The sequence below is a fragment of the Oryctolagus cuniculus genome, chromosome 8 (assembly GCF_964237555.1).
Source record: "Oryctolagus cuniculus chromosome 8, mOryCun1.1, whole genome shotgun sequence".
NCBI classification, from domain to species: Eukaryota; Metazoa; Chordata; class Mammalia; order Lagomorpha; family Leporidae; genus Oryctolagus; species Oryctolagus cuniculus.
The window spans coordinates 133,813,214-133,840,682 of NC_091439.1; the positions used below are offsets into that span (position 1 = coordinate 133,813,214).

General features: G+C 40.5%; 1 protein-coding gene across 2 annotated transcripts in view; it reads right to left on the minus strand.

The window, feature by feature from the left end:
- NPY5R (neuropeptide Y receptor Y5) overlaps positions 1-27,469 on the minus strand; it is a 172,167-nt gene that overhangs the window by 28,900 nt on the left and 115,798 nt on the right. For both annotated transcript variants that reach the window (XM_051831647.2, XM_051831648.2), the window contains exon 2: positions 9,246-9,385. The gene's annotated coding sequence lies outside the window, so the exon portion shown is untranslated. The remainder of the gene's footprint in view (positions 1-9,245; positions 9,386-27,469) is intronic.

Here is a 27,469-nt window from a genome sequence, read left to right on the forward strand (position 1 = left end):
TCTTTTGCCCTATTAATGGTCATATATAGAATTCACATGCTGATGCTTTCTTGGATTTTTCTTCCTAAAGTTGTTCTTTCTTAGGAAAGAGTTTTCTCTTTTACAATATTAGTTTCAGTCCTAGTTTAAGCAAGAATCACATTTTAGATTTTAGAAACTTGCATTGTTAGCTTTGTAAATCAATTAAAGAGCAAACATTTTATTTTGAGTGCTAACATAAAGTCATATTACAGTCTAAGAATGGCGTTTTAGTAACTTAATAAACAATTGGAGGCAAGCATTTGGTCCCGTGGTTAACTTGCTGGTGAAAACACTGCTTAAGAGACTTGCACCCCATATTAGAGTACCTAAGTTCCACAGCTGGCCCTAGTTCGTGACTCCTAGTCTGCTAATTCAGACTCTGGGAGGCAACAGACATGGCTCAAGTAGTTGGTTTCCTGTCACCCAGGTAGAAGACACAGTCTGAATTTCCAGCTCCCAGCTTCAGCCCAGCCCAGCTCAGTGGCTGCTGCTGTGGGCATCTGATGAGTTGACCAGCATATGGGAACTCTATTTCTCTGTCTGTCTTTGCCTCTCAGACAAGTCTTTTAAAAAGGAAGGAAGGAGGAAAGACACTTATAAAACTGACCTTTATGTTTACCAGAAAATATCATCTTTCCTTACTTAAATTACTTGATGTTTCTCTCCTTTTTGGTGAATAATGAGAAGATCTGTCATTCTCTACTTAGGTACTTCTTCAGAAGTCAATTGCTACTTGGATCTGTCTTAATTTGTCAATGCTTCTTTGTCTATACTATTGATGACAGCTATTTCTAGAATTCTTATCCAGCTTGTATAGGCTGCTGATTCCTTAACATAAATAACAAACTGAGTATCAGATTCTTATATTTTATCCAAAAATGTTGTGATTAACAGTAAAGTCTAAGCTTAGCCACAGACACATTGAGCTCAAGAAGAAATAATTGGCCATATTTAACATGAACTATGGAATCACTGATTTTTATAAATCTAAGAACAAAAGTTAATTATTAGCGTAGTAGAATTCACAGTTGTAATCAAAATGTAGAATAAAGTGATAGTAGCTGTAATTTTTAAGGCTTGGTATATGCCAAGAACAATGTAAGGACTTAAGTACCTGTGTGGATGTAGTGACTGATATTGTTGACACTGCGCATTAAGAGGAAACTGATGTTCAAGTTGAAATATTTGAGCCAAATGGTAAAGAAAAGGTGGAGCAAGAATCAAACCCAGGTCTGTCTAGTGCTACCTATTCACCAAGCTCTACCTACCATAGAGTTTTAGAAAATACTTGTTCTTCTGTCTCTACAAGTTACTTTACAGGCATAATCATACTCTAATACAGATAATTTTGCAGAAAGGAATGGAATGAAGTAGAAGGCTTGAGAAAAGAAGGCTATCATGATTGTACATTCATAATCTCCCATGAATTAGAATATTCTGCTTAAAAATAGAGGATGATTATTCACACTTGTTTTCTGTGAATTGGATAGTCTATCCTCTTTTCTAGTCTAAAATTCCTAAGCAAATATAAATATATATATTATAATTTCATTTCCAAATTTTATAGCCAAATTAATTACATATTTGGATAATGACAATTTTTCTTCACACACAATGAAAATGGTGAAACAGGCAGGTTCAGGATGGAGTTCCAGGAATAAGTCCACCCTTGTGCCAACATTGCCAATTCAGTGAGGTTAAGCATACTGTTAGGTTTTTCATCACAGCCAAGCTTGCTTTCCTTAGCAATTAAGGTTCCTGGGAGAATGAAGGTAGTTTCTTAGTGTGATTGGATTCTTTCACAGTCTCAATGTTTTTTTATTTGCTTATTCCCTGTGGTTCATCAAACAACACATTGGTCTTAATGAGAATAACAGCATAGCATACCTAGGGCAAATGAATAAGGTTTCCCAAATTTTGTTCATTTAATCATCATTTTATTAACATATATGTAAGTACTTCTCACATATTGTATGACTATGAATATATATGCATACATATATGTGTATCTATGTGTGTACATACATATAACTTGCATAATCCCATAATAGGTTTGTTTTCATTGCTATTCATTTCTTGATTATTATGAAAGTTATCATGTATATAGTACTTACCACAAACTACTCCCTAAATTAGTCCTATTGTTGTCTTCATTTCAGAGATATGAGATGAGGCAGAAGAGGCTATGTATGTATGCCCAGTGTTAGTTGACCAGGAAATTACAGAGAAATCCAGGTAGTTTGTTTCCTGAGTTTTAATATGACTTTAAGCAGCAAACTGTAGGAATGTCCCCCACACATCAACCTCTGCCTGAATTTCCCAAACTCTGCTTCTCCTGTCTTCCCACTATTGGACCCATATATGAATCCAGGACATTCTAGAGAGAGAGAAAAAAATACCTGTTTTTCAAAACCCTGATCTGAGATATAAGATAAACTTTTACTTTGGTGGTGGAGGTATAGTTGTAGAATTGAGACACAAATCTGTTCCATTCAAAGATGATCACTGAAATCTGGTTTTCTTTTTCTAGCAGTCTGTTTTTTTAGTCCTTCTCTACTAACAGGTGCTTTTTGGCAGAGCCTTTAAAAAACAAAAATAACTATATTTTATGAAATGACTATGTTAATCAAAAATAGTGCTGGAATTTTGTTTATCTGAGGAATGAAATTTGTGAGGGTCATTTGAATTTCTTGCCATTTTCCTCATTATTTTATTAGTGAGACAGAATTTAATACCGTAAAAGGCACTTTTTAAACCATACATTCAGTGGTTTGAGTTTATTAACAGGATTGCTCAATCATCATCCCTACTTCGACAGCATTTTCATTACTTCATAAATAAACCCCAGCTTCCACTTTCTGGTCTGGCTGAGTTTGTCAGAACCTTGGATGTTGTCACTCTATCCTAACAACAAAAGGTGGAACAAACTGAAAAACCAGAAACTCTTAGGACTCATGGGGAAATGAGATCACAGGGAACACTGTTACTCCCTTGACTGGGGAGAAAGGCCAGTAGAGAGGAGCACCGTTCAACAGACAGAGAACCCTGCAGCAGAAATCTCTGTGAGAATCAGTGCCTGGGTAGGAAAATCTGTGGAAAAGTCTGAGAGTTCAAAACAAAACAAACAATCAATAGAAAACTCCCGAGAGACTCAGTTCTGGTGGGGATACCCTGATTTTATGAGGCTTTACCTCCAAGAATTCAACCAAGTTCTCATAGGGAATCATGGAGAAGAAATGCATTGTATTTCTGGTCAGGAGTGAGGAGGAACTATTTTGAAATAGGACACAGGAGTCTGTTCTCAAAATAAAGCCTACTCTTGAGAGACACTATTTTACCAGAGTGTAAACAGTTAGTTGTTAAGGGATCTGGGAGACTCCATCCCTGTTCAACCATCTGTCCCACCTAATGGGGGAGGAACAACTGAGATGCGCTTGTGCAGTTCACAGTTCCAAGGCTCAGCAAAAGACAGACTGGGGCCTGCAGGATGACTCCCCATTCCTCACACCTTACCACCACAGCATCAAAGACCTATTTCTAGCAATTCTTTTATCTAGTACCTCATGTCCAGCTATCAAGTACAAATTACAAGGTATACCCAAAGGCAAAAACACAGTTTGAAGAGACAGAAGGCATCAGAACCAGGCTCAGCTATGGCAAAGATGTCAGACTTTTCAGACTTGGAATCTGAAACCATACAATTAAAATGCTAAGGATTCTAATGAATAAAGTAGGCAGCACACAAGAACAGATGTACAATGTAATCAGGAAGACGAGAATTCTAAAAAAGAACGTGAAATGCTAGAGAGCAAAAATACTATGACAGAAATAAAGAATGCCTTTGATAGGCTCACTGGTAGAGTTGACATGGCTGGGGAAAGAATCTCTGTGCTCAAGGATATGTCAGTAGGAACATCTAAAATAGAAAAGCAAAAGAGTGGCCCGCATAGTGGCGTAGAGGGTAAAGCTTCCGCCTGCAGTGCCAGCATCCCATATGGGTGCTGGTTTGAGTCCCGGCTGCACCATTTCTGACCCAGCTCTCTGCTATGGCCTGGGAAAGCAGAGGATGGCCTAAGTCCTTGGAAGACCCAGAAGAGACTCCTGGCTCCTAGCTTCAAATTGGCACAGCTCTGGCCATTATGGCCAACTGGGGAGTGAACCAGTGGATGGAAGACACCCTCCCTCTCTGTAACTCTTTCAAATAAATAAATAAATAAATCTTAAAAAAAAAAGAAAAGCAAAAGAACACCTGGGAAAAACTGAATATCTGAGAACTGTGAGACAACTATGGAAGGTATACCTTCAGCAGAATGGGGCTATCAGAGTGCAAAGAAAGATGGAAAAGAGCAGAATAGATATTTGAAGCATCATGATAAGAAATTTCCCCAAGTTAATGTCAGACACAATACCACAGACTTAGAAAGCCAGAAAACAACAAGCAGAATAAATACCAAAAAAGGTATACCTAGGCATATCATTTTCAAACTACAGAAAATCTAAGATCAAGAAAACAATCCCAAAAGAAGCTAGGGGAAGGAAGGGCTTACCCATAAAGGAACAAAGACTAGAATTATACCAGCTTTCTCTCCACAAACCATCAAAACACGAAGAGAGTAGAGAAAAATATTTAAAATGTTAAGAGAAAAAAAACTACCAAGCTAGAATTCTGTGCCTTGTAAAATTATTCTTAAAGAATGAAGGTGAAATAAAGACTGTCTCAGAAAATCAGTATGAGAATTTGTAGCTATTAGACCTGCCTTGCAAGAAATGTTAAAGGAATTCTTGAGGGAATTAAAATAGGATAGCTTAGAAACCCAGATCTGCATTAGGAAAGAAAGAGCATGAAAGGGGAAAAAAGTAAAGGTAAAATAAAAACTTACTTTTCCTGTTCTTAATTGTTCTGATAACAGTTTGTTCACATACACTATAATAGCTACAATGTATTCAATTAAGCACACAGCCATCTGTTACATGACAATATTTTGATTGACAGGTCACATGTATGACAGTGGTCACATAAGATTGCAATGGAGCCGGTAAATTCCTATTGCCCAGCAGTGTTTTAGCCTTTGCAGCATCATAGTGCAAAACGTTACTCATGTGTTTGTGGTGATGCTGGTGTAAAAAGCACCTCATGTGTGGCCTGTGTGGCTAGTTGTGTAGCAGTGTAGCATATATAATTACACACAATATGTAATACTTGATAATCCTAATAAACAAGTATGTTACCAGTTTATATATTTACCATATTATGCTTTTTAAAAATTTTTATTAATTTGAAAGAGGGAGGGAAGGAGAGAGGATGAGAGAGAGAGAGACGTATTGAGAAAGAAAGAGGAAAAAAAAAGAGAAAGAGTTTCCATCCTCTAATTCACTCCCCAAATGTCTACAACGTTTGGGTTGGGCCAGGCTAAATCTAGGAGCCAGAAACTCAATCCAGGTCTCCCATATGTGTGGCAGGTAATCAATTACTTGAGCCATCACTGTAGCCTCCCAGAGGCTGCATTAGCAGGAAGCTGGAATCAGAAACTGGAGCCAGGTGTTGATCTGATACCCATGAGCATCTTAACTGTCATTTTAATTGCAAGGCTAAATGCCTGCCCCTTCCATGCTTTTTATCATTATCTTAGAGCACACTCTTTGTCTTACAAAAAAAGTTCACTGTAAAACAGTTACTGTGTTACACTGGCAGCAGCCTCACAGATCTTGTGCTTGTGTAAGTGCACTTTATGAGGTTTACACAATGAAGAAATAATTTAATGTTGTATTTCTCAGAATATGTTCCCACTGTTAAGTGGTACATGACTCTACTTATGTATTATTATTTACATGTACAATTATATAAAAATATGTTTATAGGTAAGTGAAGTGAATGGTAACAGTGACACAAGTGATATTAGGGAGGAATTCAGATTATTTTATTATTATAAGGCATTAACACTATCTGTGAACTGGTACTCACATAGTGTTACATGGTCATGGATTAGTTGCAAATTCTAGGATAACCATTAAAAATAACAAAAAATATAGCTGACACACTAAGAAAGGAAATGTACTAATATAAAATTTTCAATTAAGACTACAAAAACAGGAAAAATGGAGAAAAAAATTGAACAAATAACAAAGGCACCAATAGAAAATATCCACAAACATGATAAATACCAATCCAACAGTACCAATAACACTTCTGAATGTCAATCATCTAAATGCACCAATTAGTAGACAAAGACTGGATTAAAAACCAAGAACTAGGTTGTGTGTTTGGCACAGTGGGTAAGCTGCTATCTGCAATACCCTCATCCCATACCTAGGCTAAGTCTTGACTCCAGTCTAGATTCCAAATTCCTGGTAACCTGCACCCTGGAAGACAGTGGTGATAGCTCAAGGATTTGGGTTCTAGCCAACCATGTGAAAGACCTGGATTGAGTTCCTGGATCTTGGCTTTAGCCTAGCTGAGCTCTGGCTATTATGGACATCTGGAAAGTGAACCAGAAAATGGCAAAATGGCAGATTCTCTCTCTCTCTCTCTTCCTTTTAAATAAATTTAAAGAAAAATAAGAACCAACTGTTGTATTCATTTTATTATTTGTGTGTGTGCAAAGTGAAAGAAAGCTATTAAATGAAAGATAGATCTCCTAGCAGTTGGGAGGGGATCCAAGAGGGTTGCTGATGAAGGGCTGTGTCTAGGGGTTTTTATGGGTTTCTAAATGAGGAAACTCATCCAATACGTGTATATTAATGTATATAAATAAGGCAAAACCTGTGAGTCAATAAGGGGACTGATATCCAGTAGTCTATCTTACGTAGATGAAGATTTCACAATGCTCAATCAGGACTGTGACAGGCATGACTCTCAGCAGATGCAACCAAATCTCCAGACAGGAGCCAGTGTTGTGGTGTTGAGGGTAAAAGCACCACCTACAACGCTGGCACCCCATGTGGGTTCCACTTTGTGTCCCTGTTGCTCCACTTCCAATCCAGCTCTCTGTTGATAGCCTGGGAGAAGCTGTGAAGGTTGCCCAAGTGCTTGGGCCCCTGCTATTCATGTGGAAGACCTGGAAGAAGTCTCTTGCTCCCAGCGTTAGCCTGACCTAACCCTGGCCATTGCAAACACTGGGGGAGTGAACCAGGGGATGGAAGATTCTCTCTCTCTCTCTCTCTCTCTCTCTCTCTCTCTCTCCCTCTCCCTCCCCCCTTCCCTCCATGTGTGTTTGTCCCTCTCTCTCTCTCTCTGTAACTCTGACTTTAAAATAAATAAGTCAATCTTTTAAAATATCTGAAGATTATGTTGTATATATTTGAATATATTTCTTCTGTCTCTCAGGATGCCTGAAGTTTAATACCATGTATGTTTCTTTTCTTTCCAGTGTCCTCTGGAGTCCCTATCAATCCCCCTCTGCAGAGGCAACTCTGCCTTTAGGGAAAAGAGCAACAACTGGTCTGGCTGCTTCGGGGGGGGGGGGAGGAGAGGACACTGTTGAGGGGTCCCTGGTAGAAGGAGGTTTTCATGTGAGGTTCCATCTGCATGACCATCTAAAGCTTGATTGGCTCTAAATGAGAGGGCAGGAATTGGATTAGGAGATTTGAGGGACAAGGACCAAGACTCAGGGCTATCAAGAACAAGAGAAGAGGGGCCATCAGAGGCCATAACCATCTGGGGAGCTGGCTTTTTATCATGGATTAGCACCTTTCAGAGAAGTCGTCTGTCTTGGTGATGATGTCTTCAGCCCTTTCCCGGTGCATGGCCACCTGTCCTACGTTGTTTATATAAAAACAACCTTCTTCCTGTTTAGGTAGACACAGGTCCCTCAGCTTGTGCTGCCAAGAAACCAAAAGCTTCTTGGTTTTGGAGGACTTGTCCAGCCAGGCAATCTACCCGTTGCTTTGACTTTCTTATTCCTTCTGAAGTTGCTTTTAGCTTTTGCCAACTGAATTGAGAGATGGGCTAAGGTTCTCCCATAGCGACCCCTGCTATGCTGGCTAGGCTGTCAGCAGAGGAACTAAGACTGGTGCTATATCAGTTCTCAGGGGTCAAAGGTAAGAGTACTTAAAGACTCACAGCATGGGTGTGTCCCCAGGGGCATAATCTGCAGTGGGGACTGGAGGTGGGAGGGGGCAAGAATACTGGCAAACCCCCAGTTTCCACAGACAAAAAGGAATCCTTGTTCAGGGTCAAAAGACACACTTTAAATATAAAGAACATATAGATTAAAAGTAAGTGTATGTAGAAAGACATATCACACTGACCCTAGGCAAAAGAAAGTAGGAGTAGCTATGTTAATTTCAGACAGGGGAGAATGCAAAGGAAGGGATGTTTTCAGGGATGCAGAGAGTCATTACGTAATGATAAAGCAGCCAGTATTTCAAAAAGACATAATAATCTTTCATATGCATATGCTAACAACAGAGTGTCAAAATATGTGAGGCAAAAATTGGTTAACTACAAGGGGAAATGGATGAACCCACTACTGTACCTGGAGATGTCAATAACCCTCTATCAGAAATGGATTGATAACAGTAGGCAGAAAATCAGTAAGGACATGGTGGAACTAAGAATACCATCAGCCATCTGGTGAAAATCTATGTCCATTGACTATGTCATCCAACAACAAAACATGCAAATATTAAACAACATAATTCCAAACAGCACATGATTAAAAAAATCTCAAGAGAAATTATAAAAACACAACCTATCAAGATTTTGTAAATGCCACTAAAACAGCACTTAAAGTGAAATTTGTAGCACTGAATGCATATATTGATAAAGGGAAAGATATAAAATCAACCATGTAAGGTTCTGCCTTAGAAAACTAGAAAAAGAAGAGCAAGATAAATTCTAGGGAAGCAGAAGCAAATAAATAATAAGCTTTACAGCAGAATTCAGTGAAATTGAAAACAGGGAATCATAAAGGCAATTAATGAAACAAAAAGTTCGTTCCTGAAAAGATAAATAAAATAATAAACATGTTGCCAGTCTAATAAAAACAGAGGACACAATCACTAATATCAAAAAATGAAAGAGGACATCACTACAGATCTTGTGCATATGAAAAGAATAAAAGAATAATATGAACAAGTGTTTTACCACAAACCTATCACCTAGTTTAAATGAATTAATTATCCAAAAGACACAATCAGCCAGAATCTGAATATATATATATATATTTATATACTCTCAAAATCCACGTACGTGTATTAAAGAAATTGAAGCAATAGTGACTAACCGTCCAAAACACCAAGTGCCTGGCCCAGAATGGTTCAATGACGAACGTAGACCACATTTGATGAAGAAGTCATCCAGATCCTTTACAATCTCTTTCAGAAGTTAGAAGCAGAGGGAACATTTCTCCAAGGCCAGCATTACCTGAGTATCAAAATCACACAAAGACATGAAAAGAAAAGTATCACAAACCAATATCTCTCACATAGATACAAAATCCTCATCCAGATATCGCCAAATTAAATTGAACAAAATATAAATATAATTATGCTCCATGACAAGTGATACTTATCCTAGATATGCAAGGCTGGCTTAATATTTGCAAATCAATTAAGATCATCCATCACATCAACAGGCTAAAAGAGAAAAATCACACAATTATATCCATAGATGCAGAAAAAGTCTTTAAAAAATCCAATATCCAGGGCTGGCGCCGTGGTGCACTAGTTTAATCCTCCACCTGCGGCACTGGCATCCCATAGGGACGCCGGGTTCTAGTCCCGGCTGCTCCTCTTCCAGTCCAGCTCTCTGATGTAGGCTGGGAGGGCAGTGGAGGATGGGCCAAGTGCTTGGGCCCCAGCACCCATGTTGGAGACCTGGAAGAAGCACCTGGCTCCTGGCTTTGGATCGGCGCAGCTCTGGCCATTGCGGCCATTTGGGGAGTGAACCAATGGAAGGAAGACCTTTCTCTCTGTCTCTCTCCCTCACTGTCTTGTCGCTCCCCCTCTCGTGGAGGAAGGACACAGGACCCTGCGCTGTTCTTTTGTCTGCTCGGCCCTTCCCGGATTAGCTGCCAGTCCCTAACTCGCGGAGGAACGACGCCATCCTGGGTTAGCTGCCGGCCCCTCCACCTCTGTAGAGGGGCGGCACCCCCCGCCGCTTTCCCCACTTCCGTGGGGGAGCGGCACACTGCTGGCCGGCTCTCTCGGGGGCTGCTCAGATGTTCCTCAGGTGTTCCTGGTGCATGGTGTCTCTCTCCTCCTTTATAGTCCTCTTCCACCAATCCATGCTCTGCTGCCCACACGCCAAGCACGCTGCTCTCCTCCAATCAGGAGCAGGATCAGTTCCTGCAGCTCATCAAACTGATGAGGCAGGTGCGTAGAGGTTGTTTGCTCCCTCTCAGCGCCATATTGTGGGAGAGCAGATGCATAGAATAAGTCTTAATTCCAGTAACTTAGTCTAGTCTCAGTTGCTCCCCACACTGTCTAACTCTGTCAAATAAATAAATAAAATCTTTTAAAAAAAAGTCCAATATCCACTAATGATAACAACTACTCTAAGTAAACTGGGAATAGAAAAACAAAAAATACTTCCTTAACTTGTTAAAGGACGTCTACAAAAAAAATAGAGCTAGTATCACACCTAACGGGGAGAAACACAAAGCTTTCCTGCCAAGGGAAAGGACAAGACAAGGATCTCTCTTCTCACTGCTTCTTTTCAACATCATCCTGAAAGTCAAAACTAACTCAATGTGAGAAAAAAGTGAGACAAGAAGTAAACTGATTAGGAAGAAGGAATTAAACCAATCTTTGTTCACAGAAGACATGATGATCAATATGGAAGAGTCAGAAAAAAATGAACAAAAAAAATCCTGGTATTCATAAGTGATTATGACAAAGTTGTAGTATATAAGGTTAATATATAAAATGCAATCACTTTCTCATATACCAGCAATGAACAAGTGGAAGTTGAGTATCGTTTATATTCCGAAGTTGAAACACTTAGTCATGTATGTAATAAAATATGCACAAAATGTCTATAAAGATGATTGCAAAACTGTAAAAAGAGCTAAATAGAAAGATATTCTGTTAATGGATGCACAGAATTAACATTGTAAATATGCTAGGACTTCCCAACTTGTTCTATAGATTTAATGCAATTCTAATTAAAAATCATAGCGAATTATTTTGTGGATATCAACAAATTGACTCTAAAGTTTTAATGGGGAAGCCAAAGACTCTAAGTAGATAATAAAGTCAATAGATTAGCACTACTCTATTTCCAGATTCACTATAAAGCTACAGTAATCAAGGCAATGTAATATTGATCAAAAACTAGACAGTCAAATGGAGCCTAATAGAATCCAAGTACAGAATACAATAAATACATTTAACAGTTCTTTTACCAGTGTTGTATCTTTTTAGATACAACACTGAAAGCATTATCCTTGAAAGACATAATTTATAATCTGGATTTTTTTACAATTAATAACTTATGCTCTATAAAAGACATTGTCAAAAGAATCATACAAACTGGAAATCCATGGAAAATATCTTCAAGACTGATACTTAAAATGTTCCAAAAATTCTTAAAATTCAATAATAAGAAAATAAAACATTTTAGCCGGTGCCACGGCTCAATAGGCTAATCCTCCGCCTGCGGCGCAGGCACACTGGGTTCTAGTCCCGGTCGGGGCGCCGGATTCTGTCCCGGTTGCCCCTCTTCCAGGCCAGCTCTCTGCTGTGGCCCAGGAGTGCAGTGGAGGGATGGCCCATGTGCTTGGGCCCTGCACCCCATGGGAGACCAGGAGAAGCACCTGGCTCCTGCCATCGGATCAGTGCGGTGCGCCAGCTATGGCGGCCATTGGAGGGTGAACCAATGGCAAAGGAAGACCTTGCTCTCTGTCTCTCTCACTGTCACTCTGCCTTTCAAAAAAAAAAAAAAAAAAGAAAGAAAGAAAGAAAGAAAGAGAAAAGCAAAAAGAAAAGAAAACATTTTAATATTCAAAATGGCCAAAAGGGCAGAGATACGGTACAGCAGATGGGTGTGCACGGGCGCCGGGCGTCACCTGTGCCTGGACGCCAGTCCCAGCCCTTCCCCTGACTGCAGCTTCCCGCTGACGCCCACTCTGGGAGCGGCAGGTGATGACTCCAGCTCTTGGGCCCTGGCCCTCCACTTGGTTTCAGTTCCCAGCTCCAAGCTTCAGCCTGGCCCAGTCCCAGCCATTGTGGCCATTTGGGGAGTAAACCAGCATATGAGAGAGCACTCTTTATCTATCAGTATCTCATTTTCTCTGCCATTCAAATCAACACATACATACATAAAAACTTTCAAAAAGGTGTAAGACTGAATAGACACCTCACCAAGAACAAGACATTGTTGTCAAATGAGTGTATGAAAAGTTACTCAACGTCATACGTAAATTGGTCTGTTTTCCATTGCTATAACCAAATACCTTAAGCTAAGTAAGTGTAAAGAAAGGTGGTTTATTTAGTTCTCAGTTCTGGAGCTTCAAGAGCATAGCATTAGTATCAGCTCAGCTCTACTGAGGACCTTATGGCGTCACTGTGGTGGGAGAATGGGAGAGAAGAAGACACCACGTGATGACTCAGGAAGCCCGAGGGAAGAGGCTCTTCTGTAATACTGCTCTTGTGAGAACGCAGGTCCCATGCAAATTACCTTAGCCCCTTTGCAGGGCAGCACTGTCAGTGACTTAGGGACCTTCCCCTAGGCTTCACCTCCCCAAGGCCCCACAACCTCTCAACAATGCCACATGGAGACTCAGAACCCCGGAACGGAAGCCCCACCATAACCATAGCAATACTTCAGGGAATTACAGATTGAAATAACCAAGCGATAGCACCACATACTTCTTAGAATGGTCAAAATCCAAAAGACTAACAAAACCAAATGCTACCAACAATGGGGAGTAACAGGAGCTGTCATTCACTGCTGGTGAAAATGCAAAATGGTACAGCTACTTTCAAACATGATCTGGAAGTTCTTAAAAAACTATACATACTTTTCCAATAGTATCCAACAATCACATTCCTTTGTATTTCCCAAATGAGTTGAAAAGTTGTGTCTACAGAAAACTTGCACATGGATATTTATAGCAACTTCATTCATAATTGCCAAAACTGAAGCAACCATGCTGTTCTTCAGAATATGAGTGACGAAATCCAGAAATGGAATACTGTTCAGTTGTAAAGAGAAGTGAGCTATCAAGGCACACAAAGACATGGAGGACATTTAAATGCATTTTACTCAATGAAATCAGTCAATCAGAAAAGGCAACATAATGTATCATTCCAATCATACGGCATTCTAGAGAGAGCAGAACTATGGAGATAGGAAGAAATTGTGAGTTTCCAGGAGTAAAAGGGATGAGGCATGAATATGCACAGTACAGAGAACGTTGAAAGGGTTAGGGTTAGGGTTAGGGTTAGGGTTAGGGTTAGGGTTACTCTGCACAGTAGTATCAATGGTGGATACATACCACTATCATTTGTTTACATTGCACGTAGAATGTGCAACACCGAGAGTGAACTCGGATGTACTCTTCAGCCTTTGGTGATAATGATAAATCAGTATAGGTTTACTGATTATAAAGAATGCACCGTTCTGGTTTGGGATTTTGACAGTGGCGAAGCTGTACACATGCCAGTAGCAAGAGATACATACGGCATCTCTATACCTTGTACCTCATTTTGCTGTGTACCTAAACTTGCTTTAAAACATCTATTTACAAAAACAAGGGGAAAAAAATCCCATATCCTTAGCAGTCACTTCTCATTGCTTTATCCTTCCAACACCAGGCAACCACTAATCTATTTTCTGTCTGAGAATTTGCTTATCCTGGACATTTCTCATAAATGCAACAATGTGTAATATTTTGTGACTTGCCTTTGTGATTTAGCATAATGTTTTCAAGGTTCATCCATCTTACAACATATATTAATATTTAATTTCTTATTGCAAATAGTATCTGTATAGCTACATCATAGTCTAGCCATTCATACATTGGTGGACATTTGGGTCATTTCTAGTTCCTCAGCTATTATGAATAATGCTGCTATGAACATTCATGTATAAGTTTCCTTGTGGACATATGTTTTCCTTTCTTTTGGATGAATACCTAGTAGTGGAACTGCCAGGTTGTCTGGTAACTACTCCATGTTTAGCTTTTTGAGGAACTGCCAAATGGGTTCCCAAAGCAGCTGCACATTTTACATTCCTCACGGAATGTTAAGAGGGTTCCAATTTTTCCACTATTATGTGTCATTTTGATTATGCATATCCAAGTTGATGTGAAATGGTACCTCACTGTGGTTTGGACTTACATTTCAAAATGACTATGCCATTGAGCAAAGTTTCACGTGCTTAATGGATGTTTGTATTTGTTTGGAGAAATATCTATTCAAATTTTTTGCTCATTTTTAATTGGATTCTTTTTCTTTTTGAGTTTGAAGAGTTCTTTATATATTCTGGATACCAGTCTTTTATTAGACTTATGCTTTGCAAATATTTTCTCTCATTCTGTGGGTTGCATTTCATCATTTAAAATGTAAGTTCCTAGGAGGAAAACAGACATAAGAGGCATTTGAATTATCACCAGCATCCAATTTCATTTTTACAATGGTTGCTAAAGGGCGGAAAAGAAACAGAAGACTAGAAGAGGGAGCTAACTAACATCTGAGCACCTACTATGTACCAGAAATTTTATGTGCATTACCTTATTTGATCCTCACAAAATATTTGCAAAGCTTCCTTACCATTTCACAGTTAAAGAAACTGGAGACTGGGAGATGAAACAGCATTCCAAATTCACTGATTCCATAAAAAAACAGAGATTAAATTGTTTGTCTTTAAGTCTTGTACTACTTCTGTTCTGTCAGATATCCTCTCCCAATTACCAAAATTCCTAAACTTACCAAAATTCTTAAACTTGGTCAGAACAAAATTATTCAGATGATTACCACTCATCTTTAATGAGAATATTTCGTGACCTGCTCTCACTTCTTCCCGTGCAAGCTGCCATATTAATTCCTCGTATGCATCCACTGCATATGTACTAATATCCCCTGAGACAATGCCACACATCAACAGTATCGCACTGATGTTAGACTTTGCCTTTGCAACTTATACTCCCCACGGAGACAGAAGTGAAGCATTTGTTGGATTAAAACAGTCTTTGGGGAATACTGCAATAAAATAGGTATCTGATTCAAGGCTTTTTGTCAGATAGTTTTGTTTCTACATCATCCTGTCATATTCCAAATAAGAGGTGATAAGATTTCATTCTCTAATTAAGTAACCATAAATTCCATTCCATGTATTTTTCTTCTGTAACCATATACCAGTAAATGATTGAATGAACTACCCACTTATTTTTGTCTATGCTTGGTGCAATCAAGATCACTGGTGGAAAGGTGAGTAAAGGTATCCAAGCAAATATGTACTTTCTAAAACGGTGGAAAGAGTGAAGAAAGGAAAGAAGGAAGAAGGAAGGAAGACATGCGATGTTTTTTAAAAAAAAGTGTTGCTAGTTGTTTTGCTCTAACATCATCTTTGGTCTCCTCAGCCCCATCTAGCTTTTTTGTTTTCATCATGAGACTTAGCATTTTAAAGCTCTAAAAAATTAATGAAAAAAATCAGCTTCAGTATCGAGTACTTTCTCTTATTTCATTAGTTTTGTTGTGTTACTAGTTTCCCTTTCAAAGGTAATTTTGGAGACCTTTGTATCTGTTGTGTATGCATTTTCCCTTATCATAATTTGTATCTAATTTTCACTTCAGATTTGTATTTTTACCCTCATTCGGACTGAGAGAGATTAAGTTAATAAAGACTGTGAACTACTAAAGTAGTAGGTTACAATCTAGATTTATCCAGGCCGAAGGCCCATGCTGTCTTTGCTATTATAACACACACTGTCCTCTGTGGGCATTGATTGTATTTAAAGGCCTAAGCAATGTCAAGGGACAGCCATACAAGTATGGCACAGGCAAAAGTCCCAGGTTCCCCTCTGCCATTGGCTTTCAGGCACGGACAAGTATCACCTCTGTTATAGGCACTATGTTTTCATATTTACCCTCCAAAATTATAACAAAATCTTTTATATTATTATTTTTGCAGCACTGTATCAATATTGAAATTTTGTACGCACAGAGAGATGTGCATAAAATGTAATCTTTGCTTGCAAGGTGTGATGATAATTACAAAGGAAGCACAGACAAAGCTTGTTATGCACCAATATCTCTAGGCTTTCATACCCTCCTTTGCAAAATAACGAAATTAGACTAAATAGTATCTAAGGTAATTAACAGCTCCAAAATTTTATTTTTCTTTTTAAGTATGTTCAGAAATGAGTTAATATAAAGGGGAGACCTGGTCAGGGACTGTTTGCAGCTAAAATGTTCTGCCTAAAACAGATCCTGCAAGAGGAGGTACCCTGAAAAACAGGGACATGGGACAGCAAGTAGGAGAAACTTGTGCCACACGCAAGGACAGACTGGAGAAAGACACAAAGGTGCAGCGTATATCAACAGGGAGAAGTCTGGCTGGCGCGGAGACCCGAGCGGGCTGGGAGAAGTAGGGGTATAGAAGAGCATCCTAGGAGAAGGCACTTAAGTTCCAAAATGGACGATGCAGTCCAAGGTCATGCAGAGGACATTTTGCAATTGGAAACAGAATAAAGTATTCAGAAATATACGTAGGGATGAATGAAGCTGAGGAGATGAAATCAAATTGGCCAAACCAGCAAGCCAGCTGAAATTCAGATTCAATGAGGACTGTAGGGTCATAGAAGCCAGGAGACTGTAGTGAGGCTGAAAGAAGTTGAAAAAACTGGTAATTAGCGTTAAGAGGAAGACAGTGATCTTTCTTATGAAAGTTTTGAAATTAGAAAATATCCATTAGGAAGTACTAATGAAAAGAAACATCACAATAACAGCAGCAGCAAAATATCCTCATTCAGAATGGAAGGTGAGGTCCATAGACAAGAAAGTTCTTTGTCACCAAGGGAGTAGTAAAAAACTAATTTCACGGGGCCGGCACTGTGGTGCAGCAGGTTAACGCCCTGGCCTGAAGCGCTGGCATCCCATATGGGCGCCGGTTCTAGTCCTGGCTGCTCCTCTTCTGATCCAGCTCTCTGCTATGGCCTGGGAAAGCAGTAGAAGATGACCCAAGTCCTTGGGCCCATGCACCTGCGTGGGAGACCTGGAAGAAGCTCCTGGCTCCTGGCTTCAGATCAGCACAGCTCCGGCCATTGCAGCCATCTAGGGAGTGAACCATCAGATGGAAGACCTCTCTCTCTGTCTCTACCTCTCTGTAACCTATCTTTCAAATAAATAAAAATAAATCTTTAAAAAAATGATTTCACAGTGAGTGTACCAAGAGCTAGCTATTGAGAACAGTACCTCATCACAAGCCATAAAGTGTATCATTACTGTTTTATACATCAAAAAGCTATAACTTAAGGAGATTACATAGAATTCCTCAAAGTCACAGTTAATTTGCAGAAGTTGGATTTAACCCCACATTTGGGTAATTCTAAAGCATATGTGCTTAAAACTGAAACATTATACTTCCACCTGCAGTCAAACATAATTTTTACAGATTGCATACGTGACTTTTAGCTTGAGCACATACATACAACTAGCCTACTAAAAAATAAATTTTAAGGATACTGCAGTTAGCCTAATGCTGAATAAGAACAGAAGAGAATTTTGAGCATAAAAGCACAAGTTTTCAAGGTGATTTTTAGAAGTATTTTCTAAGGAAAAAAATGCACCCACATGTAATGAAAATATATTAAAACTGTAAACATCACATCATGAAAGAAAATATAATATATGATTCAATAGCTACAATAATAATGTAACTACTTCAATATTACTAGAGTATCTTAAAATAAGTCATCAAAGGGGTCAGCACTGTGGCACAGGAGGCTAAGCGTCCACCTGCAGTGCTGACATCCCATATTCATGCCCTGGCTGCTCCACTTCTGATCCTGTTCTCTGCTAATGGTCTGGGAAAGCAGCAGAGGACTGCCCAAGTGCTTGGGCCTCTGCACCCATGTGGGAGACCTGGAAGAAACTCCTGGCTCCTGGCTTTGGATCGGTCCAGCTCGGCCCCTGTGGCCACTTGGGGAGTGAACCAGCGGATGGATGACCTCTCTCTGTCTCTATCACTTTTTCTGTAACACTGCCTCTCCAATAAATAAACAAATCTTTAAAAAGAAAAAGTCATCAAAATTAAAACACAAGCTGGAAATAAAGCCAGGTAATATACAAGTACTTCAAAAATTTATGGAAAAATGAAACAGCAAGGGGGCCGGCTTAGCACAGTAGGTTAATCCTCCACCCACAGTGCTGGCATCCCTTATGGGCGCCGGTTCGAGTACCGGTTGCTTCTCTTCCAATCCAGCTCTCTGCTGTAGCCTGGGAAAGCAGTAGAAGATGGGCCAGGTCCTTGGACCCCTGCAGCCACGTGGGAGACCGGGAAGAGGCTCCTGGCTTCAGATCAGCGCAGCTCTGGCTATTGCAGGCATTTGGAGAGTGAACCAATGGATGGAAGACCTCTCTCTCTCTGTAACTCTTCCAAATAAATAAATAAATCTTTCAAAAAATGAAACAGCAAGTTTACTTTGGTGTAATTTTTGAAATGCATGCAGTATTTTCATAATACATGCTTCCGTGAACATTCAGAAGACCCCTTGTATGCATGGATTTCAATTTTTTTTGCACCAAAATAAATTTATATTTTAGTTCTCTTTCTTATGAACTTAAAAGTTTTTTTTGCTTTTCAATTAATTTGGAAAGAATACATACATACAGACATACAGAGAGACAGATGGTGGTTTTCTATCTGCTGGTTCACTCCTCAAATGCTCACCCGAGCTGGGGCTGAGCCAGTCTAAAGCCAGGAGCCTGGAATTCTGTCCTGGTCTTCCAGATGGTTGACAGGGAGCTACGTATCTGAGCCATCATCTGCCGCTTCCCAGGACGTGCATTACCAGGAAGCTGGATTGGAAGCAGAGTAGACAGGACTCGAACCAAGCACTCTGCTGTGGAATATGGGGGTCCTGAGCAGTGACCTCCCCTTCTTGCGAACTACTGAAGTATCCTAGTATACGATCAAGAGTCTGACCCACATTCTTCTTTTTGAAGAAATTATATATGGTACTTGGAAATCATTTTTTCCTGGTTTCAAGGCATCTTAGAACTTTTAACTCTAAAGAAATTCTTTTTACTTCTTTTTCATTTTTTTTACTTCTTGTGGTTTGAACATAATGTTCACTTTCTGGCCTGATTTGTTGGATTTCTGAACAGCTTAATACAGTATTCTTGGCCGGAGGATAGATATGGGGGAAACAGCAGACTATAATGTTGGGAATTCATATACAACTTTTATTTAGGAGAAAATGCTGTTTTCATTAACAGTTTATCTGAACACCAAAAGAATGGATTTCGGCAAAAGGCAGCATCAGTTCAGTTCCATTCAGTTGACATTTAATGAGTAACCCTGCTGGTGCCAAGTTTTGTGGAAAACACTGTCAATGAAATGAGACTGTCCTTACTCATGACAGGCATTAAGTGCAAGGGGCAGATACATACAGAAATGTCTCATTTCACATATAGCACGCAGTGAATGGACATTCAGTGCTCTGAGAAGTTTTCATTCAGGACTATTGGGAACATTTTTTAAAAAAATATTCATCTTATTTATTTGAAAGTCAGAGTTACAGAGAGAGGAGAGGAGAGAGAAGAGAGGAGGGAGAGGAGAGGAGAGGAGAGGAAAGGAGAGGAGAGGAGAGGGAGGAGAGGGAGGAGAGGAGAGGAGAGGAGAGGGGAGGGGAGGGGAGGGGAGGGGAGGGGAGGAGAGGAAAAGAAAGGAGAGGGGAGGGGAGGGGAGGAGAGGAGAGGGGAGGAGAGGAAAAGAAAGGAGAGGAGAGGAGAGGAGAGGAGAGGAGAGGAGAGGAGAGGAGAGGAGAGGGGAGGGGAGGGGAGGGGAGGGGAGGGGAGGAGAGGAGAGGGGAGGAGAGGAAAAGAAAGGAGAGGAGAGGAGAGGAGAGAGAGAATCTCTTCTATCTGTTGGTTCAGTCCTCAAGTGGCCACGACTGCTGGGGCTGGACCAGGCTGAAGTCAGTTGCCTGGAACTCCATCTGGGTCTCCCACATGGGTTGCAAGGGTCTAAGCATTTGGACCATCTTCTGTTGCCAGCCCCGTCTTGAAGACATGCGAATCAAATCTTAAAATGAGTTTGAGTTACTATGACTACATGATAGAAAGAATTCCAGAGACTTAACCTGTCTAGGTCATACAACATACAAGAGAATTATAAAATCCTTTTTTGTCTATGTTATACATAATGTATGCATTCAAAACAAAAGTTATTTTTAAACATTTATTAAGAGCAAGAACCATTTTAGCCGAGAGAGGAGCTAACATTAATCACAGATAAGTGATTACAAAATGTGAGCTAATGTTCACAGTGCTAGAAAGATAATTAACACATCAGGAATCATGCTTCGTCATAGCTTGTCAATTCTAGCTCAATTGTTTAGGTAATGTTTCTTCTTTGAATACACCCATTGGCGCATGAACAGCATGCAGAACAGTGCTGGGGACAAAGCAATTTGCTAAATATATTTAGGTTGATGGAGGAAGGTATTTTGTTATGTGTATCTAATGTGTAAGTTAGCAGTTTGAAGGTAATAGGTCCCCAGATGAACTACAAGTACAGTTTCATATACTTTAAGCAGAGGTTCTGTCTTACTCGATGAATCAGTTTTGGGAACAGAAGTCAGTTTATCAGACAGAATGCAGGGGCTCTCTCAGGGGTGTGGGCAGGTATGCAGCTAGCTACTATTTCTAACTCTACTGACTTGCATCTAACTTCACCTCACAAGGATGTTCTACTTCAATTTGTTGTGTAAGCCATTTCAGCTGCCAAACAATTACTAAGGCAGCTACTGGAGAGAGTTTATAAGCGACTAGCGCTAAGAGACTTACAGCATGATTAACTTGATGTTAGGGTTAAAGACATTTTTGTATTACCTGAGAAATGGCGACATGGACAAGAAGAAGGTGGCTCAGAAGGAGCACAGAAGGCCATTTTCAACGATACTTAGAATGAGACATGACACCAGGTTGGCAGAATATAGAGGGAGCCTACTGCTCTAGTCTAGGGGAAGTCACTTAAAAACCAGAGAGAGTGCAGTCTCAGGGAAGAGTCAGGGAGAAGAGTACAGTGGAAACTCCATGGAAGTTAGAGGGATGCTCTGGATCTACACGGAGGGGCTGGACGCACAGCATGAGTATGGACACAACTCAGGACCCCAGCAGCTGAGAGCCTCAGCACCAGCTTTGGAGAGTGAGGTGATATCAGACTGGTTCAGCTACTGTGCAAGACAGTATGGACATATCTCAGAAATCTGAATGTAGACCTACCGTATGACCCAGCCATCCCATTTCTGGGAATTCACTCAAAGGAAATGAAATCAGCACATGAAAGTGTTATCTGCACCCCCACGCTTGCTGCAGCTCAATTCACAATAACTAAGATATGGCATCGACCCAGATGTCTGTCAACTGAAGATTGGATAAAGCAATTATGGAATATGTACACCATGGAATACTACACATATGTTACCATACATTAATAGATTATAAAATTTTATAGCCATAGAAGGAAATTACCCCTGGCTGTGTTCACGAGTCTTCCACCAATGATATTGAATAAATGAAGTCAGACATGTTACAACATTTTGTATCATTTCATTTATAGGATTTCCCAAAACTGCAAAACTGAGCAACATGATCAGAGGTGAGCATATAGAAAACTTCAAGAATACCTCAAAAGTCCATGGAGTGGTGGGCACTGTGGTACAGCAGGTTAAGCTGCCACTTGGGATGCTCCCATCCCATATCAGATGTGTGGAATAAAGTCCCATCTCTGTCTCCAACTCAGCTTCCTGCTAGTGCACACTGGGCAGCAGCTGATGGCTCAAGTGCTTAGGTCCCTGTCACCCGGGTGAAGTTCCTGACTCTTGGCCTCAGAGTAGCCCAGCTTTGGCTGTTGTGGGCATTTGGGGTGTAAAACAGTGGGTGGAAGATAGCTCTTTCTTTATCTCTCTCCATCCCTCTCCCTGTTAGTCTACCTTTTAGTTCAATAAAAATAGGCCAATCAACTTTAGCTTTAGAAGTTTATAGAAAAAATGAAATGAAAGATAACATTGTTTTGGTACAAACATTTTTGAACTTCATGCATCATTTTTTTTCACAATATACATTTCCACTGAACTTCTTGAAGAACTCCTGCAAGAATGGCTTTAAAATGTACTGTGCCAAAATACACTTTTTTAATTGCATTTTTTCCATAAACTTCTGGAGTACCCTCATAGAGAAATTGGTTACCATAAAGTCAAGGCAATCTTTGCCTCTAGAGGGAAAGGCAGGAGGGGATCTGGAAGAGATACACAACGGTGTAGAGGATTTCTAGGAGCGTGGCGATATTTTATCTCTCCTGTGGGTTGTTCTCTATTCATTCTACAGTTGTGCTTTATACAGTTTTTTGTAAGTGTGTTATATTTCACAATAGTGAAAAGGCATTAGAAAGTCTGCTTAAGCAGAAAGCCTTGAACAAAAATGTTTACGACTATCAGATTCGACTCTAACAGAATTTTGGGGTTAGGAATTGAAAAGCGTAAATCACCTAGGTTTGATTTACTGCTGAAACGATGAATATACACATAGGATTGTAAGTAACCATTGAATGTGTTGCTTTTTAAAACTGTCATGTCATGGCGAGTGGGAGGCGACTCGGGAGTTGCTTGTCCAGTTATAAATAAAACATTCCATGCAGTAATCTGCAGAAATTGGAAAAGGACACACAGCTCTGTTCCTAGTGACACTAACAATGAAGTGCCTGCAGGCCGGGCATGGTGAGTGAGATTTTACTTAATCAGCAAGTTTATTTTTGTATGAATTAGACTCCCATCACTTCCTGTATTTAGAGTCCATTATCAATATCTCCATGGGTGACATGTTCCCCTTTCCAAAACCCTGGTTCTTTTTTCTGTTATTATTATTGTCTTAAGTATTTAGGAAAGGGTTGTTAGTCATCAGCGCTGGCTGATTCTCACATGAATCTTTTCACAATAAGAATCTGATGAGTTGGGGCTAGCACTGTGGCATATCGGGTGGGACAACCGCCTGCAGTGCCAGCATCTCTTATGGGTGCCGATTTGAGTACTGGCTGCTCCACTTTCGATCCAGTTCTCTGCTGTGGCCTGGGAAAGCAGTAGAAGATGGCCCAGGTCCTTGGTCCCCTGCACCTGCGTGGGAGACCCGGAAGAGGTTCCTGGCTCCTGACTTTGGATTGGTGAAGCTCCGGCCGTTGTGGCCATCTGGGGAGTGAACCAGCAAATGGAGGACCTCTCTCTCTCTCTCTCTCTCTCTCTCTCTCTCTCTGCCTCTCTTCTCTCTGTGTAACTCTGACTTTCAAATAAATAAATAAATCTTAAAAAAAGAATCTGATGAGAGGTTAAACCAATGGATCCTTATTAATGCATAAAAAATAAAACTATGGGCAGCATGGTAACAGAGTTGGTCATAAAACCAAGAGCACGCTATGTCAGGACTAAAATATATTTACACATTAAATGAGAACATTATGAACGAGCACACAGAAAATAGAACTATCAAGACAATGTAAATGGAAACCAGCCTCTTATCTTATTTGACACTTACAGAATCCTTCACCCTTCACCATCCAGGAAAACAGAATAGAACTAAATAACAAATAGAGATGTTCTTCCCAGTACCTCTAGATTTTTCCTGCTTACCACGAGATGTACTGTATGTATTCTGGCTCATGGGTCATGGTCCCACCAAACCAAACAAAAAACAGTTAACTTTTCTGAGATGACAGCAGTTTTTAGCTCTTCAGCTGTGGAATAACGGACAACAATTAGCTAATACTTGAGTTCTGACGTGTGCCTTACATAGAAACACATTATTTCCTTTAAGTCTCAGAAAATAAACATTATTCTAACCATGTTATAGGGAAGAAATGATAGCGTAGAGAAGTTGAGCATGTTTTGCACATAATAATCTGGTACCCTGTGGAGGATTCGACCCCAGGAGCCTGATTCCGGGGGCTATATTAAACCATTACATCAGCTACAGGTCCCAAGACACCCCATAGAATTTCTGACACTCTGAAAATGGTTTGAATGCTCAACTTTGAAAATAATCACTAGAGTAATGCCTAGGAAGCCTGAGGAAACTGGCAGATTTAGGGAGCATACAGCGGATTTCCAGAAATTTTATTTACAGGGAGTCTGGAATAGCTGGAAAAGGATCAGGACTATTTCTGCATATCGGCGTCAGTGGAGAGACTCTCAACTGTGTGGCCACCAAAAGCTGAGCGTATTGTCTCCTCTGGCTCCCCAGGCTGTGTGACCATGCCCTTTGTCAGCGTGTTTCTGACAATTATCCTTCTTAATCCACAGTTTCACCTCCCCTGGCTTTATTTATCCATGGTCAACAGTGGTTCATAGATAGTAAGTGGAAAGTTCCAGAAATAAATGACTCATTAAGTTGTTAATCGCCTGTTGTTCTGAGTGCCATGGTGAATTCTGTGGCCATTCCACCTGGGAGGTGAGATATCCCTTTGTCCTACACATTTAGCATTTACATATGTAGTATTTGCGCTACATGTATTACCTGCCAGTCACGTAACAGTCATCTCAGTTACAACATGAACTGTCACTGTGGTATTTGAGTGTTTGTGCTCAAGTAATCCTCAATGGCCCTAAGACACAAGAGTAGGGAGGCTGGCAGTTTGGATACTCCAAAGACAGAAGCCTGTGAAGTGGCTTCTTTCAATAAAAAGGTGAAAGTTGTCAACAAGAAAGAAAAAAAAAAGTGACATTCTGTGGTTGCTAAGATGTTAGGTAAGAACTAGTTTTCTATTTGTGAAATTATGATGAGGAAAAAGAAATTTGTGCTAGTTTTCTCGCTGCACTTCAAACTGCAACAGTTAGAGCCACAATGCATAAGTGTTAAGATCATAAATTTGTATATGTATAGAAAAAAACATAGTACATATATGTAGTCGCGCACCATAAAACAATGCCTTAGCCAATGATGAACTGCATATAAAATGCTGATTTAACAAGATTCTATGTCTTAGTGACATCTTAATGATATTCATTTATGTAAGTGCATCCTATGATGTTTGCACAGTGACACACTAAACTAATGACACATTTCTCCGAATGAACCCCATCATTAAGCAGTATGTGACTGTATATGATTTAGTACTATCTGATTTTGCAGGCATCTGATGGAGCCTTGACACATATCCCCCACAGATAAGGAGGGACTACTGTATGCTGCCATTTGTTTATGTTTCTCTCTTGTCTACTAGATTTTGAGAACTAATAAAGCCAGGACCTTCAAACTCTCATATCCCTAGTACAAAGTCAGAAATATCACAGACACAACAAACAGTTCTATAATGAAGGATGAAGCAACAATATAACAGTGCTTAACATATATCTACTATATGTTATGTGCTACAGTATATATTTTGGTCTGTTGTTTCATTTATTACTCTTATTAGCCTTTGAGTTTATAATGATGGGTTCAGACACAAATAATTTGCTTAGGGTCACATAGTAATAGCAAAGGCAAAATAGAAACTCAGGACTGTCTTACTGCAGAGTCTGTCTCAAACTGCACTGCCTTGCATTTGCATCTTAAAATTAGTACCTTTAGGGCAGGTGTTGTGGTGCAGTGGGCTGAACCACTGCTTACAATGCCTGCATCTAATACCAGAGCTCCAGTCTGAGTCCACGCACCTCTGGTTCCAATCCACTTTCAGGCTAATGCTTCCATGGAGGTGGTAGATAATGGTCCAAATGCTTGAGGCCCTGCTACTCATGGAGTGGAGACCTGGATGGAGTCCCAGGCTCCTGGCTTTGGCCTGGCCTAACCTTGGCTGATGGGGTTGTTTGGAGAGTGAACTAGCAGATTCTCTTTCTTTCTCTCTCTCTCTCTCTCCCTCCCTCCCTCCCTCTCTTTCTCTTCCCCTCCCTCTCTGCCTTTTAAGTAGATGAAAATGAATAAATAACCAATTGGGCCGGTGCCGCGGCTCACTTGGCTAATCCTCTGCCTGCGGCGCCGGCACCCCGGGTTCTAGTCCCAGTCGGGGTGCCGAATTCTGTCCCAGTTGCTCCTCTTCCAGTCCAGCTCTCTGCAGTGGCCAGGGAGTGCAGTGGAGGATGGCCCAAGTGCTTGGGACCTGCACCCGCGTGGGAGACCAGGAAGAAGCACCTGGCTCCTGGCTTCGGATCAGTGCAGCGCCGGCTGTAGCGGCCATTTTGGGGGTGAACCAACAGAAGGAAGACCTTTCTTTCTGTCTCTCTCTCTCTCACTGTCTAACTCTGCCTGTCAAATAAATACATAAATAAATAACCATTTAAAAATTTAGGGGCCGGCGCCACGGCTCACTAGGCTAATCCTCCACCTAGCGGCGCCGGCACACCGGGTTCTAGTCCTGGTCGGGGCGCCGGATTCTGTCCCGGTTGCCCCTCTTCCAGGCCAGCTCTCTGCTGTGGCCCGGGAGTGCAGTGGAGGATGGCCCAAGTGCTTGGGCCCTGCACCCCACGGGAGACCAGGAGAAGTACCTGGCTCCTGCCATCGGATCAGCGTGGTGCGCCGGCCGCAGCAGCCATTGGAGGGTGAACCAACGGCAAAAGGAAGACCTTTCTCTCTGTCTCTCTCTCTCACTGTCCACTCTGCCTGTCAAAAAAAAAATTTAGTAACTTTTATTAGAAAAAGTCATATTCAATCTACAGGCTTTTCATATGACTTTGTGATAATCTGCACTATTAAGAAGATATGTATAAATATTCCTGCTAAAATATTTTAATTTCCTAGATGGTGATTCCTTAGAAGTTAAACCTTCAAATTCATTGTAGCTGTCTCTTGTAACTGTATATGTGGAGAAGTTAATAGTGCTTGTTCTTTCTGTAGTATAAATACTAAGTAGCTAAAGGAGCAAAAGCAAGCTCTTGCTAACAGCGTACTAGATATTAAAACAGAATGGCAGTGTGGTCACAGACAACACAAATTATTCTTCTGAAATAAGAAGGTACTTCAAAAAGTTCGTGGAAAATGTACATTCTGGGAAAAAAAGCCAAGCATGGATTTCAAAGTTTTTTGTGGAAAAATAAACTTATTTTAAAACATTAAAATTTATTTTTAATTGAGAGAGAGAAGTGGAGGCTGGGGGAGAGCATGCGTTTCAATCTATTGGTGCACTCCCCGAATGCCTGCAATGTCGCAGACTGAATCAGACCAAAGCAAGGAGATGGAAACTCAACCTGGGTCTCCTTCATGGCTGCTAGGGACCAAATCATTTGAGCCATCACCTGCTGCCTCCCAGGGCTTGCATGAGCAGGAAGCTGGAGTCAGGAACAGAGTCAGATACTGA